General features: G+C 44.1%; 1 protein-coding gene across 1 annotated transcript in view; it reads right to left on the bottom strand.

The window, feature by feature from the left end:
- LOC139373588 (retinoic acid receptor beta-like) overlaps window positions 1-19,245 on the bottom strand; it is a 173,058-nt gene that overhangs the window by 121,413 nt on the left and 32,400 nt on the right. The window lies entirely within an intron of this gene.

Here is a 19,245-nt window from a genome sequence, read left to right as displayed (position 1 = left end):
ATTCCCAATTGGAAGAAAAATTGTGTAATGAAGAAGATGATTCAGGTTTTAGTATGGGACAGGATACGTGGTAATGATAGGGCATTCAAAACTCATTTCCTGAGTGAGTGAACTAAAGGTACTGAATTAACTGAAATCAGGGAAGACAGTTGCAAATCTTTGGCATACAATTACTATGTCCACATACTCATCCAACAGTGGGTCTGAGTGGCCACTTTATTTCTATTTTGATGTTATTGGAACGGAAACATAACATTGTGATATTTAATGACTTGATATAGAACCTCCAGAATCCTGGAATGAGTTCTCAGAACTACATATTTGGCCTTACTGATACAGCGGTCATTCAGAGTGGGTGGGTTTCTTGCCAGTGGGTTTCTTTCTAATAGGTTTTGAAAAGTCCACCTGTGGCTTGACTGAGTTTAAACACAAAGGTTAAAAGGTTGATACATTTTTTTATATTAGAGTGGAAATAGGCTGTGATGACATCATGTTATAGCCTACCAGCAACCAATTTATCCAGCGCCTTGCTCCCATATAGCTCTGGAGTAGGGTTGCAAAACATTCAATAAATTCCCTGGTTTTCCAGAAATCCTGGGTGGAGGAATTCGGATAACCTGCTTATTCCTCCCCGTTTCTGGGAATCCTCCAACTGGGATATAGAGAAAATCAGAAAACGTATTGAAAATTCCCAGAATTCTGCAACCCTACTCAGGAATATATGTGGCTTGTCCAGGGCCTGCCCATCTATAGATCTATCTACATGGAGCAGAGCAGATCAGAGTACTGTTGGTTGGTTGGTTGATTAGATTACATTATTCCATACTTCATCAGCTCAAGCTCAATTATACATCTATTAGAGAGAAACCCCGTGATCTGTTCCTGACCCTTGACCCCATGCAGAATTCCTCTGAGGTTCAACTTACTATGTTCAAAAAGGTGTCCTGGGTCAATTTGACACATTACAGTAGATTGGTCAAAAATGGGTCAAATTGACTCATTGTGTGTGTATGTGTGTGTGTGTTTCTGTGTGTTTGTTTAACTGTTACAGAATATTGCCAATCTCTTTGTGGTATTAAAGAACAGTGTGAGTAGAACTGCCATGATGGTGAATATTATTGCTACTGCATGATTCACAGTGACCTTTGCTTCCCCTCTGGTGAATCAAACAGACGTGTTATTCGTCAATCAAATCCCAAAGCAAACAGAAACTAGTGCAACTGGCTAGTCAGTTGGAGTGAGTCACTTTGCTATCATCTGTATGCAGTTTGATGCTGATAGTAATCAATATCGTACTAGGCACACATCGCGGATGGATCTTTAGGATTTCAATAGTGCTTGTTCACTGACTGTATGTTAGTCCAAATAGTCATTAAATCACTTGAGCGTAAATCAATTAAAACAGTCAACTTGCATTAATGTTCTCTCTCTCAGGCCTCCCGAGTGGTGCAGTGGTCTAAGGCACTGCATCGGAGTGCTAGCTGTGCCTCTAGAGATTCTGGGTTCGAATCCAGGCTCTGTTGCAGCCGGCTGCGACCGGGAGACCCATGGGGCGGCACACAATTGGCTCAGCGTCGTCCTGGTTACGGGAGGGTTTGGCTGGCAGGGATGTCCTTGTCCCATTGCGCACTAGTGACTCATGTGGCGGGCCAGGCGCAGTGCACGCTGACTAGGTCGCCAGGTGTACGGTGTTTCCTCCGATACATTGGTGCGACTGGTTTCCGGGTTAAGTGGGCAGTGCGGTTTGGTTTGGTTGGGTTGTGTTTTGAAAGACGCACGGCTTTCGACCTTCGCCTCTCCCGAGTTCATACAGGAGTTGCAGCGATGAGACAAGACTGTAACTACCAATTGGATATCACAAGATTGTGGAGAAAAAGGGGTATGTGTGTGTGTGAACTAGCTCACTATAGCCTACAAAATGCAGTGTGTCGTCTGAAGCCGCAGACTACAGATTACACACACACTGTCACAGAGAGGGAGATACGATCCACCACTTTAATATGTAAGAGACAAGCCGTGCAGGGCCAGAGACAGTGGGGGGACCTGTATCATATGTTGTATCAGATGTAATATGTAAAGGCATGTATGTGTGTGTGTGTGTGTGTGTGTGTGTGTGTGTGAGCTGTGGTGTGTTCACATCAGGGAGCTGTGGCGTGTTCACATCAGGGAGCTGTGGCGTGTTCACATCAGGGAGCTGTGGTGTGTTCACATCAGTGAGCTGTGGTGTGTTCACATCAGGGAGCTGTGGTGTGTTCACATCAGGGAGCTGTGGTGTGTTCACATCAGGGAGCTGTGGTGTGTTCACATCAGGGAGCTGTGGTGTGTTCACATCAGGGAGCTGTGGTGTGTTCACATCAGGGAGCTGTGGCACAACGACCATGGTAGAAATGTCCTCTCAGCTGATACAGTACTGAACACTACAGATGCTACTACATGTTGTGTAGAATACAACACATTGGAACTGATAGAATAGACCTTCAGAGTGTTTCCAATGCCTTGGATCATTACACATGGGAAGGAAGGAGAGCAGTAGACACACACACACACACAACACAATTCTGCCGGCGCGGCCCATTTGAAACTCATGGTTGGTTCTGGAAGTGTGGCTACCTGCAGACAGATGGAGCACATAAAGGCAGATGCATTTCCCCCCTTTGGTTGTGTGTGTGTGTGTGTGTGTGTGTGTGTGTGTGTGTGTGTGTGTGTGTGTGTGTGTGTGTGTGTGTAACTGTGTGTCTAGAGCGATGTATAGGCCCTATCGGGCGCTGGGGAGCCTTTGCTCCATTTTCTGGTGTTGGCTCTGCAGCAAACTGACTTCACCGCATGTTAACATAGCTATACACCAGCACCATTACAGAGACTACAGACCAGCGACAGACCAGGCGAGCCAAGGGGTGGGAGCAGTGTGTGTCTGTGTGTGTGTGTTTGCATGTGATTGTGTGTGTGTGTATGAAAAAAACATCTAAAAGCTTATTCTGCTGAACTCTTAACCCCCTGCTGAACCAGCCAGCAGGGTCAGCCAGGAAAACACACCCAGCCTGGAGGAGGAGGAAGGGAGGGCGATCTCTGAATGAAGGGAAAGACTAATGGAAAACACAGAGGCTGAGTTAGGAAGGAGCCTTGTTATGGCTATGGCTTGCTGTGGGTGGTGGTGAAGAAGAAGATTTAATTAACTTTTATTTAACTAGGCAAGTCAGTTAAGAACAAATTCTTATTTACAATGACAGCCGGGGAACAGTGGGTTAACTGCCTTGTTCAGGGGCAGAACGACAGAGGGTTACTGGTTACTGGGCCAACGCTCTAACCACTAGGCTACCTGCCGCCCCAAGAAAAAGAAGTAGAAGTAGAAGAAGAAGTAGAAGAAGTAGAAGAAGTAAAAGAAGTAGAAGTAGAAGAAGTAGAAGTAGAAGTAGAAGAAGTAAAAGAAGTAGAAGTAGAAGAAGTAGAAGTAGAAGAAGTAAAAGAAGTAGAAGTAGAAGAAGTAAAAGAAGTAGAAGAAGTAAAATAAGTAGAAGTAGAAGAAGTAGAAGAAGTAGAAGAAGTAGAAGTAGAAGAAGTAAAAGTAGAAGAAGTAGAAGTAGAAGTAGAAGAAGTAAAAGAAGTAGAAGTAGAAGAAGTAGAAGTAGAAGTAGAAGTAGAAGAAGTAAAAGAAGTAGAAGTAGAAGAAGTAGAAGTAGAAGTAGAAGAAGTAAAAGAAGTAGAAGTAGAAGAAGTAGAAGTAGAAGTAGAAGTAGAAGAAGTAAAAGAAGTAGAAGTAGAAGAAGTAAAAGAAGTAGAAGAAGTAAAATAAGTAGAAGTAGAAGAAGTAAAAGAAGTAGAAGTAGAAGTAGAAGAAGTAGAAGTAGAAGAAGTAAAATAAGTAGAAGTAGAAGAAGTAAAAGAAGTAGAAGTAGAAGAAGTAAAAGAAGTAGAAGTAGAAGTAGAAGAAGTAAAAGAAGTAGAAGTAGAAGAAGTAAAAGAAGTAGAAGTAGAAGAAGTAGAAGTAGAAGAAGTAAAAGAAGTAGAAGTAGAAGAAGTAAAAGAAGTAGAAGTAGAAGTAGAAGAAGTAGAAGTAGAAGTAGAAGAAGTAAAAGAAGTAGAAGCAGAAGTAGAAGAAGTAGAAGTAGAAGAAGTAAAAGAAGTAGAAGTAGAAGTAGAAGAAGTAGAAGTAGAAGAAGTAAAATAAGTAGAAGTAGAAGAAGAAGTAGAAGTAGAAGAAGTAGAAGAAGAACGCTTTAGAAGTGAGGAGGGTCCTATAGGTCAGTTAAAAATAATTTGTGGGCCAATCAACCATGTCTATCCTCACTGTGTCCACCTGTCCCTACCCCCTGTTCACCACATTGTCCACACACTGAGGGTCAGATAGCTAGATGACCAGTGACATGAAAAGAAAACAATCTGTGACGTCCACACACCTCACAGATGGCTAGGAGGGAGGTACCTAAGGCAAGATCTGTTCCCCACACACACACACACACACACACACACACACACACACACACACACGCACGCACACACACCCGCACGCACGCACGCACGCACGCACACACACACACATACACACACACACACACACACACACACAGTATAATGATATCACAATGACATGGAATCAGGACATGAACTGTTTCTACCCTGTAATCATGAGACCACAGTTATGTCCAAATGACTGTTATACTGCAGCGATCCATTTACAACAACCCTACCTTCAACAAACGGAGAGAGAATAAACAGGTAGAAAGAGACAGCAGGTTACTATCACTAGTAGACACTACAGCGCCGTATTGTACGCACAGTGCATCAACTGTCCTGCCAATACCACAGTCCAGCCTTTTAGCGCCCGTTCCCTTCACAACTCCACCTCTCCGCTGGCAGTTCAGCGAAGCTGGAAGTGTTTTTCTCCCCTTCTTCCTCTGGGTTATTGGCAGGAGCAGGGAGCACATAGCACGCACGCACGCACGCACACACACACACACACACACACACACACACACACACACACACACACACACACACACACACACAGCTCACACACACACACACACACACACACACACACACACACACACACAGCTCACACACACACACACACACAGCTCACACACACACACACACACACACACACACACACACACACACACACACACACACACACACACACACACACACACACACACACACACACACACACACACACACACACACACACACACACACACACATACACACACACACAGACAAACAGCTCACATACACACACACACAGACAAACAGCTCACATACACCAGGCGGGAGGAGAAAGAGAGTCAATAGGAAACGGTCAAAGTTCACCCAAAGTACTCCAAATTAGAAGCGGCTTCGTGGTGGGAGGGAGAGAGGGAACAGCACTGGCTGTACGCTGTAGTACACATTTAATTAAATTCTTTAAACACTAACTGGAAGAGAAGATAGAAACAAAAAAAAAAACAGTAATCTAACTGTATGTATTGTCTAGAGAAAGACGAGGAAAAAGTTCTACTTGTCCTGCTGGTCTGTTTTGATTAGGAGAGAGACCGAGGGAAACGGCCGGCAGACTGAGGTCATGGGGTGCTGAGAGGTGGGGGGGTGGTGCTGAAAACTCACAGGGAAACAGGCTGTCTAGTCAGTCTTCAAGATGACACATATCAAGTGCGAAAGTGTCTCCCAGTAGGGGGAATCAATCAAACTGCAGCTAGAAGAGCCACTGAAACAGATTTGTTAAAGGGACACAGCTTCTAAAGGGGATTATCCAGAAGTGTCAGGGTGTGGAACTGGACCGTGGTTTGAACCACTGAACGGCACTTTGAGTTTGGTTCAGAGGTTCATGGTTCATACCAGTTGTGACTGCAGCTATCCTCCAAGTCGCCCTCCCTGCCTTGACCTCTGGGCGACCCCCTGTGATCTGTTGAGGTCAAAGGTCAAATGGAGACAGAGGGTGAATAAAAAACCATAGCTCTCACTGCTAAGCTCTAAACCAGGGACCGAGCAATGCAACAGGTGTGAGACACTTCAAAGCTTAAAGTGCAACAAGAAAAAAAAGAGAGGAGGGGGAAAGAGAGAGATGGAGAGAGAGGGATAGAGGAAAAGAGAGAGAGAGGGAAAGAGAGATAGGGAGAGAGAGGGATAGAGGAAAAGAGAGAGAGAGGGAAAGAGAGAGAGGGAGAGAGAGGGATAGAGGAAAAGAGAGAGAGAGGGAAAGAGAGAGAGGGAGAGAGAGGGATAGAGGAAAAGAGAGAGAGGGAAAGAGAGAGAGGGAGAGAGAGGGATAGAGGAAAAGAGAGAGATAGGGAGAGAGAGGGATAGAGGAAAAGAGAGAGAGAGGGAAAGAGAGAGAGAGGGATAGAGGAAAAGAGAGAGAGAGGGAAAGAGAGAGAGGGAGAGAGAGGGATAGAGGAAAAGAGAGAGGGAAAGAGAGAGAGGGAGAGAGAGGGATAGAGGAAAAGAGAGAGAGAGGGAAAGAGAAGGTTTCAAATAGAGAGAGAGGAGTAAATGTGACAAGTGTATTTTTAATCTTTAGAAATTCTTTCCCTAAGAGCCTGACGAAGTTGTTATGATTCTCCACTCCCCGGCAAGCACTTTAAGAGGTCATTTGGTCCGGACGTCAGCTCTTAGCAGTAAAGGAGACCTGCATTAGACCTGCATTAAACATCTCTGAGCTATTGACAACCCAGCAAACCGGGAACATTCCCAGAACATTAGTTAAGATTCCCATTAAGTTCTAGTTAGGGTTTTATCTAACATTAGGATGATAACATCTCAAAAACATTCAAATACATATATAGTTTTTATTAAATATTATTATTCTCTTAACATTCACTAAAATGCTCCCTCCAAAAATCTAAAGTGTCCCTCTGAAAGTAACCCAGAACACTTTACACTTTCCAAATAAGTCAGTTCTTATGATGTTCATAGAAAATTAGTTTTAGGTTTAACATAATATTCCATTGACTTTCAGAAAATATACATTTTTACCTAGTCTTTGAGGTCCTCAGAACATTTCAAGAACATTTAGAAAATGTTATATTCAAGTTTTACCTAATATTACCACATTCTCAACATGCACATTTCTAGTTCCTTAAAGCATTAGAAAGCAGATTGGAATACATCCCATTATGTTTCTCTCCAGATTTAATGGCAATTCGCATTTGTGGATTTTGTCCATTACAAGGTGATATAGACATACATGGGCTTTAAAAAAGAAGCATGATGGAATTCCTGATTAACCATGCTGCCATGGCTATTTACTGAAAAAATATGTGACTCATTTCAGGAAGCTAGGTGTATGTCACATGTTACTACATCACAGGAGAGGCATTTGAACAACTTTTTTTTTAATCAAAACATTGAATTTAGTAGGCGCTATCGACAAATCAGTTGCAAAACGTTCTGATGGGCTACTTTCTGCACACGCCACAGTCAGTGTGAACCGGAGTGACTTGACACAACACTGGCCAAATAAGTTAAATGTTTCCAGTCTGCTGTAAAGCGTTCATACATGTATACGGGCAAGAGTCGAGCTACATTTTTAAACACTATAAGTTTCTAATTTAAAGCGTACTGTTTGCTAGCTAGAGAACTTTAGCTTGCTGGCTCACTAGCTAACATTACGTGTATGATCTGTGTGGTAATATTATTCTAATCAGAAATCCATTTGCATTAAGTACTGAAGTGTATCTCCTCCTCATGGACTGCAACAGATTTGCTAGTTCTTGCTGTGAGATGCTACCCCACTCTTCCACCAAGGCACCTGCAAGTTCCCGGACATTTCTGGGGGGGAATGGCCCTAGCCCTCACCCTGGCCCTAGCCCTCCCAGATGTGCTCAATGGGATTGAGATCCGGGATCTTCACTGGCCATGGCAGAACACTGACATTCCTGTCTTGCAGGAAATCACGCACATAACGAGCAGTATGACTGGTGGCATTGTCATACTGGAGGGTCATGTCAGGATGAGCCTGCAGGAAGGGTACCACATGAGGGTGGAGGGTGTCTTCCCTGTAACACACAGCGTTGAGATTTCCTGCAATGACAACAGGCTCAGTCCGATGATGCTGTGACACACCACCCCAGACAGACCCTCCACCTCCAAATCGATCCCACTCCAGAGTACAGGCCTCGGTGTAAAGCTCATTCCTTTGACGATAAACACGAATCCGATCATCACCCCTGGTGAGACAAAACCGTGACTCGTCAGTGAAGAGCACTTTTTGCCAGTCCTGTCTGGTCCAGCGATGGTGGGTTTGTGCCCATAGGCGACGTTGTTGCCAGTGGTGTCTGGTGAAGACCGCCTTACAACAGGCCTACAAGCCCTCAGTCCAGCCTCTCTCAGCCTATTGCGGACAGTCTGAGCACTGATGGAGGAATTGTGCATTCCTGATGTAACTTGGGCAGTTGTTGTTGCCATCCTGTACCTGTCCCGCAGGTGTGATGTTCGGATGTACCGATCCTGTGCAGGTGTTGTTACACGTGGTCTGCCACTGCAAGGACGATCAGCTGTCCATCCTGTCTCCCTGTAGAGCTGTCTTAGGCGTCTCACAGTACGGACATGGCAATTTATGCCCTGGCCACATCTGCAGTGCTCATGCCTCCTTGCAGCATGCCGAAGGCACGTTCACGCAGATGAGCAGAGACCCTTGGCATCTTTCTTTTGGTGTTTTTCAGAGTCAGTAGAAAGGCCTCTTTAGTGTCCTAAGTTTTCATAACTGTGGCCTTAATTGCCAACCGTCTGTAAGCTGTTAGTGTCTTAACGACCGTTCCACAGGTGCATGTTCATTAATTGTTTATGATTCATTGAACAAGCATGGGAAACAGTGTTTAAACCCTTTACAACGAAGATCTGTGAAGTTATTTGGATTTTTACGAATTATCTTAGAAAGACAGAGTCCTGAAAAAGGCCCGTTTCTTTTTTTGATGAGATAATTTCATGAACATGTGCACATGTCTAGACAATAGTGGCCCATCCACTTCGCTAGATGTTGCTGGGGGGTGGTTATAGCATTTCTTTCACATGGCCCATCCATTTAGACAAGTGTGTCTGGATAAGCGTCATCTAATAATTATAAAATATTTATAAAATATTTGTATCTGGACACGTTCTGTTTTTGATATTGCTACTAGGCAAGTAACCACCTCACTGTACCATTTACACCTTCTGTATCCTGCGCATTGGACAAATAAACTTAATTTGATATAGTGTGTGTTTACGACAGACGGTAATGTGAAGAACAACATGACCTGCACCGAAGTCAGATTAGGAAAAAGGCCAAGGAATAGATAACGTATATTTTTACCTGGAGTTTTCCCTTATTTACCACTTTTAGTCTTGAAATATTTGGTTGTTTGCTATTTTCTAGCCCTCAGTCTACCTTTATCCAATGTAAAAAAAACATTTCAAATGTTGCTACATAGGACTGAATCCAGGTGGTGGGCTTTCTTGTTGGAGCAAAGGATAAAAGGCCTGGCTTAGGAACTGATGAATTTACGACCACTCAACACCAGTTGAATAAGGCCTGTGTCAGTAAACGTTGTCAAAAATGTGTAATAAAATGTTTGCCAGCAGCACAGTTGCAGTCACCAACGCTCTGGATAACATAACAGCCTTACCAGCTCTGCTAGGGCGAGTAAAATGGTCAGAGTGAGCTGTTCTCTCATTTGTGTCTGGAAGTAGCTAGCCAGCTAGCCAACGTTAGCCAGTTAGTTTGGGTGCTTGACTGCTGTTGTTAGGTCAGAACGCTCGGATCAACCCTACTTTTCGGCGAAATAGTCCAGTGTGCACTCTGAATGCTCAGAGAGCGAAATGCTCTGAATTTACGAACGGACTATCTGACAACGATCTGAATTTATGAATGCCCGAGCACACTCTGGCACTCCAGATTAAATGTACGTAGTATAAACCAGCCTTTAGTCTTGAAATCTTTGGTTGTTTAGTACATGGCCTCACATGTGAATCCTTAAAGAGATGGGTGGGGTTAAAATGGGTGTGAATGAAAAGCTCTCTTGTAGGTCCCAAATATTTCAAAGGCCATTTTCTCAAAAGTGAGGTTACAAGTGGATCAACTTTCAAAGCAGAATTACTTTCCCATTGTTACTCAACAGTAGTGTATGATTTACCATTTTGTAGCTCTGAGTCTCTACTTTGATCCAATGTAAGAAAAAACACAACTTCAAATTTTGCTGAATAAAACGAAATTGAGCCGGTCGGTCACAAATGTCAAAATTAATTTATTGCTAATTGTTTCATTTTTAGCAGCCATATAAAAGTGAGTCACCATACATCATGTCAGAGTGAAATAAAATAAAAGCAGCCTCCCAGCCTTCTCTCAGCCTCCCAGCCTTCTCTCAGTCTCCCAGCCTTCTCTCAGCATCCTCTCAGCCTCCCAGTCTTCTCTCAGCCTCCCAGTCTTCTCTCAGCCTCCCAGCCTTCTCTCAGCATCCTCTCAGCCTCCCAGTCTTCTCTCAGCCTCCCAGTCTTCTCTCAGCCTCCCAGCCTTCTCTCAGCCTCCCAGCCTTCTCTCAGCCTCCTCTCAGCCTCCCAGCCTTCTCTCAGCCTCCCAGCCTTCTCTCAGCCTCCTCTCAGCCTTCTCTCAGCCCTCTTCAAGAATAATGGGAGTTTCTTCCTCGGGAGAGTTAGTGAACTGCATCCAAGATGTCCGACCATTTTTCAAAGTAATCTACGATTCATGGACCGTCTACGGTATATCTGGGTTCCATAATGTTTACATGGCCCAGCTTCACATGCACTACACTGAGTGCACACAGGGAGCAGCGACAATGTCATCATGTCATCATGGCAGAGATTGGATGAATATAAAATGCCAATATCCCATTTTAAAAAACCGTCCTCAGCGACAATTATATGAATAATTAGATGGATGTTTTGTGCACAAAGGTGACGACTAAAGTGACTTATTAGAAATGTTCAAATTTGACTTCTCTATGGGGATGTCTATGAAAATTGTCTTTCTGGGCCGGATGTCAGTTAAACTGCAGTACCGTAGGATCAGTCGAAACCGTGCTTCCAAACCGTAACCCTGGCCCCTTGGGTGGCATAGCATGGCCGCAGATCTGTTTGTGCTGTGTAGCCAATTCCTATGGTCATTGTCAGTGCCAAACATTGAGAATGGCCTGACAGATCTGGAACCAGCAGGCAGTGGTGTGGTGTTCCAGTCGCTGGCGTGCTGAATGTGGTGCTGAGTGTGGTCCCTCCTGTCTCAAATCGGGGGTCCAGTAAAACTCCCTACTCATCTCCATTCAACACAACCCAGCATCCAACAGCTTCCAACAAATGCCCTCCATTTTATCCCCCCATCCCTCCATCCCCGTCCAACCTCGTTTCACATGCCCGTTGAATCAGCTTGGTGTGAACGCTGTACCATGGTCTTTCATGTCCCTATCTGAATCACATTAAGAGAAAAACAGGGACAGGGCCTAATGAATACATATGACAGGCTGTAGTTGTATATTATATCACAATGTTATGTGAAGCATGGTCTGACTGTCTGCTCACTGTTTACAACAAAGGGAACATGGCATTGGACAGATGTGTATATGTTGTTGTTCAGCTACACGGATGAAACTGTAGAGAAAACATGTGACTGTTGATACATGTGTATGGAAGCACACACGTGTACACACACACAATATACGCACTTAAGTAGGCAGGCAGGCACACACACGAACACGTGAGTGCGTACACACATACACACACAAACACGCAAACACACCCACAAACACAAAGACACACACACACACACACAATCTTTAGGAACTATTATGCCTGCCCGAGTCATATACAGTCCATGCAATACAAATCAGCAATTCATTGTATAACCTACTTCACTAGAAGAATAAGAGGACAGTAGGATGGGAGAACAACTAACCTCCGTAGCGATATCTGAACAGGTTTTTGTACCATGAATATTGTGCTTTACTTACTTGACAATGGCTAGCCCTTAGACACTTTAAGTGAACGTGTGAATGGTTTGAATGTTTCCTCGGCATTCAAGTCCCGAAAGGCCTTGGGATCACAGCTTCCAAAGCCACATCAATATCGATGACAGAAGAAGAAAACAGTCATACTGTACTGTCGTGACCTGTTAGAATTCTATGGCTACTATTCCTTTCAAAGGACTGAATACTTGCACTATTCTCAAGTTTCTCAAAGATTGTACTCATATTGTTATTTTCAGTTTATCGAAAAATGTAATGGCATTTTGCAATAACCTTGAAATCTATAGGCCTATACATAATACAGTAGTACCTATGGTAACGAATAGCTAGCTGTACATTACTGTCCTGGATGTCTATTATATGATGTAAAACCAACAAATAAAAATAACAATGTCCTTAATATAAAACTAAGCTATACATTTTGCAAAGATTTCTATGTGTGTCTATGTTTTTAGAGCATGCATTGCACATCATAATATCACTTCTGTATTCATCATCTCATGTTCAACACAATGCCACTGATCCCTCTACGTTAACACACACACACAAATGCACATGCACACCAACCCCTTCTCATTGTATCCTTCACACAACAATTAGTATTCCCGCTCATTCTAAAATAAGAAGGCTTGTGTGTGCGCACGTGCTTGCGCATGTCTGCACAAGTGTGTGTGTATGTGTGTGTGTGTATGTGCTCGTGCATGCCTGCACAAGTGTGCGTGTGTGTGCACGTGTGTGTGCGTGCGTGCGTGTGTGTGTGTGTGTGTGTGTGTGTGTATGTATGTGCTTGTGCATGCCTGCACAAGTGTGCGTGTATGAAGCGCAGCTCATAGTGAATAGATTTCATTTAAATCCTTGTGGGTTCCATTGTACTGAATACATTTAATTAATAAAAAACTAAGTTTCAAGGACCTCTTTGGGAAGCTCTTCAAATCAAAGTCCAATTTGAACTGGTCCTTATTTAAAGATGAGAGAGGGCAAAGTGTTGCAAGACGAGTCCAATGCCACAAGGCTAATGTGAATGTAGTCTATGCATATGACATAGTGGGGGAGATAAAAGAAAAGCACAATCGGTTCTATCTTGTTTCGCTCCATTGCCTTGGTGATGAATTCAAGCCAGTCTGTTATCAGGGTAATTTGCAACACACACACACACACACACCCTCTGTGCATGAATGGCAAATGGCTTTCTAATTGCATTGAAATGCTAATCAAATGCACCTTGTGTGTGGTGATTAATGAACACGATGAGTTACTTATACTTTAATGTTCAAGCTGATTTAATTACGTAGCACACACACACGCGTACGCACACACTCACTTATGACCTTTTCTATTAGTGATCACACCACAGATAAGTCTTATCAATGACAAATGGTACACTGCCCTAGCTACCACACCTGGAGAATATTATAAATCCATGGAATACAGTTATTGCATTCTCTGTTCTCTCTCTTGTAAGGTGTTCAGACAAACACACACACACAAAGGCAAACACACACACACAAAGGCAAACACACACACACAAACCTTTCATACGATATAAGCAGTCTGCACATATAACAGTTCAGCTAAACCATCAATTGAGATGATCAAAATGAGGTTGAAACTGAAATATGAGGATTTAACAACAATGTCATGAAAGCAAAGCCATACCTACGGTTTTCACTGCAGACAAATTAGATGGTGCAAATGTAGAACTGAAATTTGCATCTACAAACCATTTAAAATGAAGAAAAATTGTAAATGATGGTTATTATTTGAAATATGATGTATTGATTTATTATAATTTCATTCATGATGTATTATTACAGTGATTATTGTTTTATAAATAGGAATATATTTTATGTGGGATTAAATCTGCTTTGCCAGATAAACAAATTAGCAATATTTGATATGGCATAAAAAGACAAAATACAAAACAAATCTAATTAAACAAATAAAGAGAGGCTATTCATATTCTTGAGATGAATTGCTTAGTTAAAACAATGGAGAGAGTAGCCTCCTGTAGGAGCGCAGTGAAATGGGGTGAGAAGAAGTAGCCACCCTTTCCACTTTTGCTGCTACTGATAAGGGCCACTTCGCTGTGATTTGTGCCTCTAGCAAACACGTCCTGGGAAGTGTTGTGAAGTGACAGACAGCATGGCAGCTTAACATTATCTGCTCTCTGGTCGTTAAACTATCAAAATAAATCAAGTGTAGGGGCCGGGCCAGGGAGAGAGCATTAACAAACACTTGACTTGCCGGAGATCGTGCTTTTTGAAGGGGGCTCAGGCAAACACACACAGATAAGCTAAGTATTTCATAACCTAAGGTTATTATCTAGCTGCAAACCACCGACTTGAACGTGTGATAGGATAGACAGGCTAGCCTACTTCTGTGAGTCAGTGTGTAAAAAAAATGCTTTTTTAGCAATGTTCTGTATAGGAAGTGTATAAAGAGAGTGTGTGCTGTGTGCCATCATTCTTGTCTGAAAAAAAGGGTCTCTCATAGACTGTATAAAACAGGTCTGTCTATAGCCTTGGAACAGGCCGTTCAGAATGCACAGGTTGACATTTTCCAAATGTAGCCGGCTAACCTTTTTGAAAAGGACATTTAACTAATTCAGTGTCAAAGAGAGAGAGAGAGAGAAACAGAGAGAGTTCATTTTTGATTGTTTATTTTACTTTGGTTTATTATCTATTTCACTTGCTTTGGCAATGTTAACATATGTTTCCCATGCCAATAAAGCCCTTTGAATCGAATTGTGAATATCCGAAACATACAATATGCTTGCAGTGAAGCAGCTCAACAACTACACCACACCAGTCATCCAACAGATTCCCATTCAGAGCGACACACAGAAACATCCAGGGTCAATGATCCAAGATATCCGCACAGTTCCCCAATAGCAGTCCCTCAACCATTCGAGACCCCTCCTCCCACAGTCCCTCCCAGAAGAAAAAACATCTATAAAAAATACAATTAATTCCATTCCCCACCCCCAAGAACCCCCCAATGCACCAACAACCAAGGGGAAAAAAGAAAAAACAAGAAAAACACAAAGGACATCAAGGACAACTAAAATCAGAACAGCAATGCCAACTGTACATGTTTGTGTGCATGTCTGGCACTATTACATGTATGCGTGTGTTCTTGTATGCGTTTATTTGAATGAGAGTGTGTGTATATGCATGTGTACAAACACCTGCACGGCATCAGCCTCAGGCAAACCAGCATTAGCTGTAAAAACACTGCCCAACAAATCCAATCTTGATAAACTCCCATATCTATTAAGATGAAATACCACAGTGTGCCATCACAGCTGCAATATTTGCCCCCTGTCATCTCTCTTGTGCTGGGATGTAGGTGTCAAGGCAGAGGGGGGGAGGTGTCAAGGCAGAGGGAGGGAGGTGTCAAGGAAGAGGGAGGGAGGTGTCAAGGCAGAGGGAGGGAGGTGTCAAGGCAGAGGGAGGGAGGTGTCAAGGCAGAGGGAGGGAGGTGTCAAGGCAGAGGGAGGGAGGTGTCAAGGCAGAGGGAGGGAGGCGTCAAGGAAGAGGGAGGGAGGTGTCAAGGCAGAGGGAGGGAGGTGTCAAGGCAGAGGGAGGGAGGTGTCAAGGCAGAGGGAGGGAGGTGTCAAGGCAGAGGGAGGGAGGTGTCAAGGCAGAGGGAGGGAAGTGTCAAGGCAGAGGGAGGGAGGTGTCAAGGCAGAGGGAGGGAGGTGTCAAGGCAGAGGGAGGGAGGTGTCAAGGCAGATGGAGGGAAGTGTCAAGGCAGAGGGAGGGAGGTGTCAAGGCAGTGGGAGGGAGGTGTCAAGGCAGAGGGAGGGAAGTGTCAAGGCAGAGGGAGAGAGGTGTCAAGGCAGAGGGAGGGAGGTGTCAAGGCAGAGGGAGGGAGGTGTCAAGGCAGAGGGAGGGAGGCGTCAAGGAAGAGGGAGGGAGGTGTCAAGGCAGAGGGAGGGAGGTGTCAAGGCAGAGGGAGGGAGGTGTCAAGGCAGAGGGAGGGAGTTGTCAAGGCAGAGGGAGGGAAGTGTCAAGGCAGAGGGAGGGAAGTGTCAAGGCAGAGGGAGGGAGGTGTCAAGGCAGAGGGAGGGAAGTGTCAAGGCAGAGGGAGGGAGGTGTCAAGGCAGAGGGAGGGAAGTGTCAAGGCAGAGGGAGGGAAGTGTCAAGGCAGAGGGAGGGAGGTGTCAAGGCAGAGGGAGGGAGGTGTCAAGGCTGAGGGAGGGAGGTGTCAGGGCAGAGGGAGGGAGGTGTCAAGGCAGAGGGAGGGAGGTGTCAAGGCAGAGGGAGGTAGGTGTCAGGGCAGAGAGAGGGAGGTGTCAAGGCTGAGGGAGGGAGGTGTCAGGGCAAAGGGAGGGAGGTGTGAAGGCAGAGGGAGGGAGGTGTCAAGGCCCATGTTTACTCTGTACATTCCTCAACCCCATGTAGGGACCTGGGGATCACATACAGTCTGCGTCCCAAATGGCACCCTATTCCCCATAGGGCTCTGGTCAAAATAATTACACAATGCAGGGAGTAGGGTGGAATTTGAGACATCGCACCTGAACATACATCAGCCTGCTGTAGGGAGCTGTTTCCACATCCAGAATGTATTAACCAAGTGTGTACAGATGAAATATGACAAGGCTAGGACTAGGAGGAACACTTCAAGCACAGGGCCATGTCTCAGTGACAGGACAAAAAAAAGTAAGTTGTTACAAATGAACTCAATAGCTGCTCTACAAGTCATTTGAGAACATTTCTGTAAAAAAAAATGATGGCCAATAAAGTATCTATTCTCTTCTGTTGTTTAATTCTTGAAGAAGTTTTCTAACTAGTCACTTAACACTCAGAGACAGGTACACCCTACAACACTCTTTATGGCACATTAGGGTGATTTAGGAGGCAATGGTGGGGGTGTGGGGGTCACAAGTGAAGTGAAGTGTGTGTGTGTGTGTGTGTGTGTGTGTGTGTGTGTGTGTGTGTGTGTGTGTGTGTGTGTGTTGGGCATATTTCATGTCTGGTCATTAAGCATATTAGACAAGAGGAAATGAGAAGACAGGAAACACTGTGAGGAAGGGTGCATGGACACAATATAAAGAGATGATCAGAGAGATGGCGGGATCAAGTGGACAAGCCAGGCACATCATGGCTATTATAATTTGATTATGTCATTGTTATGATAGGCTACAGTTATTAGGCTATTAGGCTGTAGACACATGAAATGAAAGGGAATGGAACCAAAGTGAACCTACACTGTGCGCTCCGGCGGTGTTGCCAGTCTCTCTGAGCGAGCCCGCTGAAGCACGCTTTCAGTGCCTTTTCTTGCAGCATGCACGAAGAGGGACGCGAAGTGTAGAAATCCAACATTTGTCCCGGGCTCACCGCTAGCACATCCATACAGTCAAACATGATGTCCCTTAGTCGCAACAGCCACCCTGTTATTGTGTGCCTTTAAAGGGTCCTTGAGATGTGGGTAAGAATCGCAAACATAAGTGCACACAACTCCATCAAATTCTGACCCTTTTTTGGCACGTAAAATCTTGGTCTTCTTCCTAGACTAAAGCAATCCAGAACTATGACAGACAACACCGCTAAAAGCTTGTAATTGACCCAAATTATGATATGCCATTTTTCTCCGGAGTCCGGTTGTTGCAATGAAAAGGTGTCAGTCAGCTCCGTAACGTCCCAACGTGTTTATCGTATAAATGTTTTGCACCGTCCCGTCCCGTGCCATTAACAACACGGTCCTCGCTCGAGCCCGCCGTATTGAAAATATTTTTCTTATAAATATCAGAGATCGCGTTTTAAAACCACGTCTCCCCGTTCGGATAACGAATGGGTTATCCTGCCTCCATGCAGCTCATTTCCTACTAGTTTGGACACAGAGAATGAAAGATTGAATTGCCTAATATATGCGAGTGAACTTTCTATGAACCCATCCGAGGCAGCTAACCTTCAAATGACCCAACCAGTTTGACATCACCAAGTCCCAGGATTCTCACACACCGTGCAGCGCGAGCCTCACAACCAGCAGCAGCGCAGAAGCGCGAGCCAGGCAGAAAGATGAAAGGCAGGCAGCTCGAGCTCACAGCGCATAACGTTCTTTTCCCTCGAAAGAACGCTATACACTATATTTTCTGGCGATAAAAACACATTTCTAAATTCATGAAAAGTTTCATTTGATTTATGAATCACAAATGAGGCGTCCAAGTAACTCCGATTTGTTCACGATCTAGCCTACCACCTAGGCTATTATAGTGTCTCAGGGCAAAATTATAGTCTACAAATGTTTCAAAGACAATACATTTTATGTTTCAATAAAAACGAAACTAAGCAGTCTGATAAAGAAAATTATTTTTTTAAACACAAATTGTGTTTAATTCTACTGCAATCAACTATGGGTAATTGCAACATTGTAACAATGTTTGTAATACACTGAAATCGAATAGTTATTCAAACACATCTTACATTGTAACTCAAGTCAAGTCTCATGCACTTGTTTGGTCCTAGCCTACTTCAGAAAGGGCATGAACCATGAAAGGAAAGGAAAGGGAAAGGGGGATACCTGGTGAATAAGTATGTGATTATAGAAATTCCATATAGTGCAAAGCTATGTAGCCTAGGCATAGCCGCAGGAAGTATGGGTGCTGAGAGTGCTGCAGTCCAACTCATCCCAAACCATCTCAATGTGAGGTCAGGTGATTGTGGAGGCCAAGTCATCTGAAGCCCTTACACAGGCTGGGGGTGTGTTGGGTCATTGTCCTGTTGAAAAACTAATTATAATCCCACTAAGAACAAACCAGATGGGATGGCATATCACTGCAGAATGCTGTGGTAGCCATGCTGGTTAAATGCGCCTTGAATTCTAAATAAATCACTGACAGTGTCACCAGCAAAGCACCCTCACAACATCACACCTCCTCCATGCTTCACAGGGAACCACACATGCAGAGATCATCCGTTCACCTACTCTGCATATCACAAAGACATGGCGGTTGGAACCAAAAATCTCAAATTTGGACTCATCAGACCAAAGGACAGATTTCCACCGGTCTAATGTCCATTGCTTGTGTCTTGATTCACACATTCTCATCTGAACAGTTGATGTTGAGATGTGTCTGTTACTTGAACTCTGTGAAGCATTTATTTGGGCTGCAATTTCTGAGGCTGGTAACTCAAATGAACTTATCTTCTGCAGCAGAGGTAACTCTGGGTCTTCCTTTCCTGTGGCGATCCTCATGAGAGCCAGTTTCATTATAGTGCTTGATGGGTTTGCGACTGCACTTGAAGAAACTTTCAAAGTTCTTGAAATGTACCACATTTACTGGCCTTCATGTCTT

Source organism: Oncorhynchus clarkii, chromosome 18 (assembly GCF_045791955.1).
Source record: "Oncorhynchus clarkii lewisi isolate Uvic-CL-2024 chromosome 18, UVic_Ocla_1.0, whole genome shotgun sequence".
NCBI lineage: Eukaryota > Metazoa > Chordata > Actinopteri > Salmoniformes > Salmonidae > Oncorhynchus > Oncorhynchus clarkii.
Note: the sequence above shows the minus strand (reverse complement) of the source record. Positions and strands in the feature narration are given on the sequence as shown.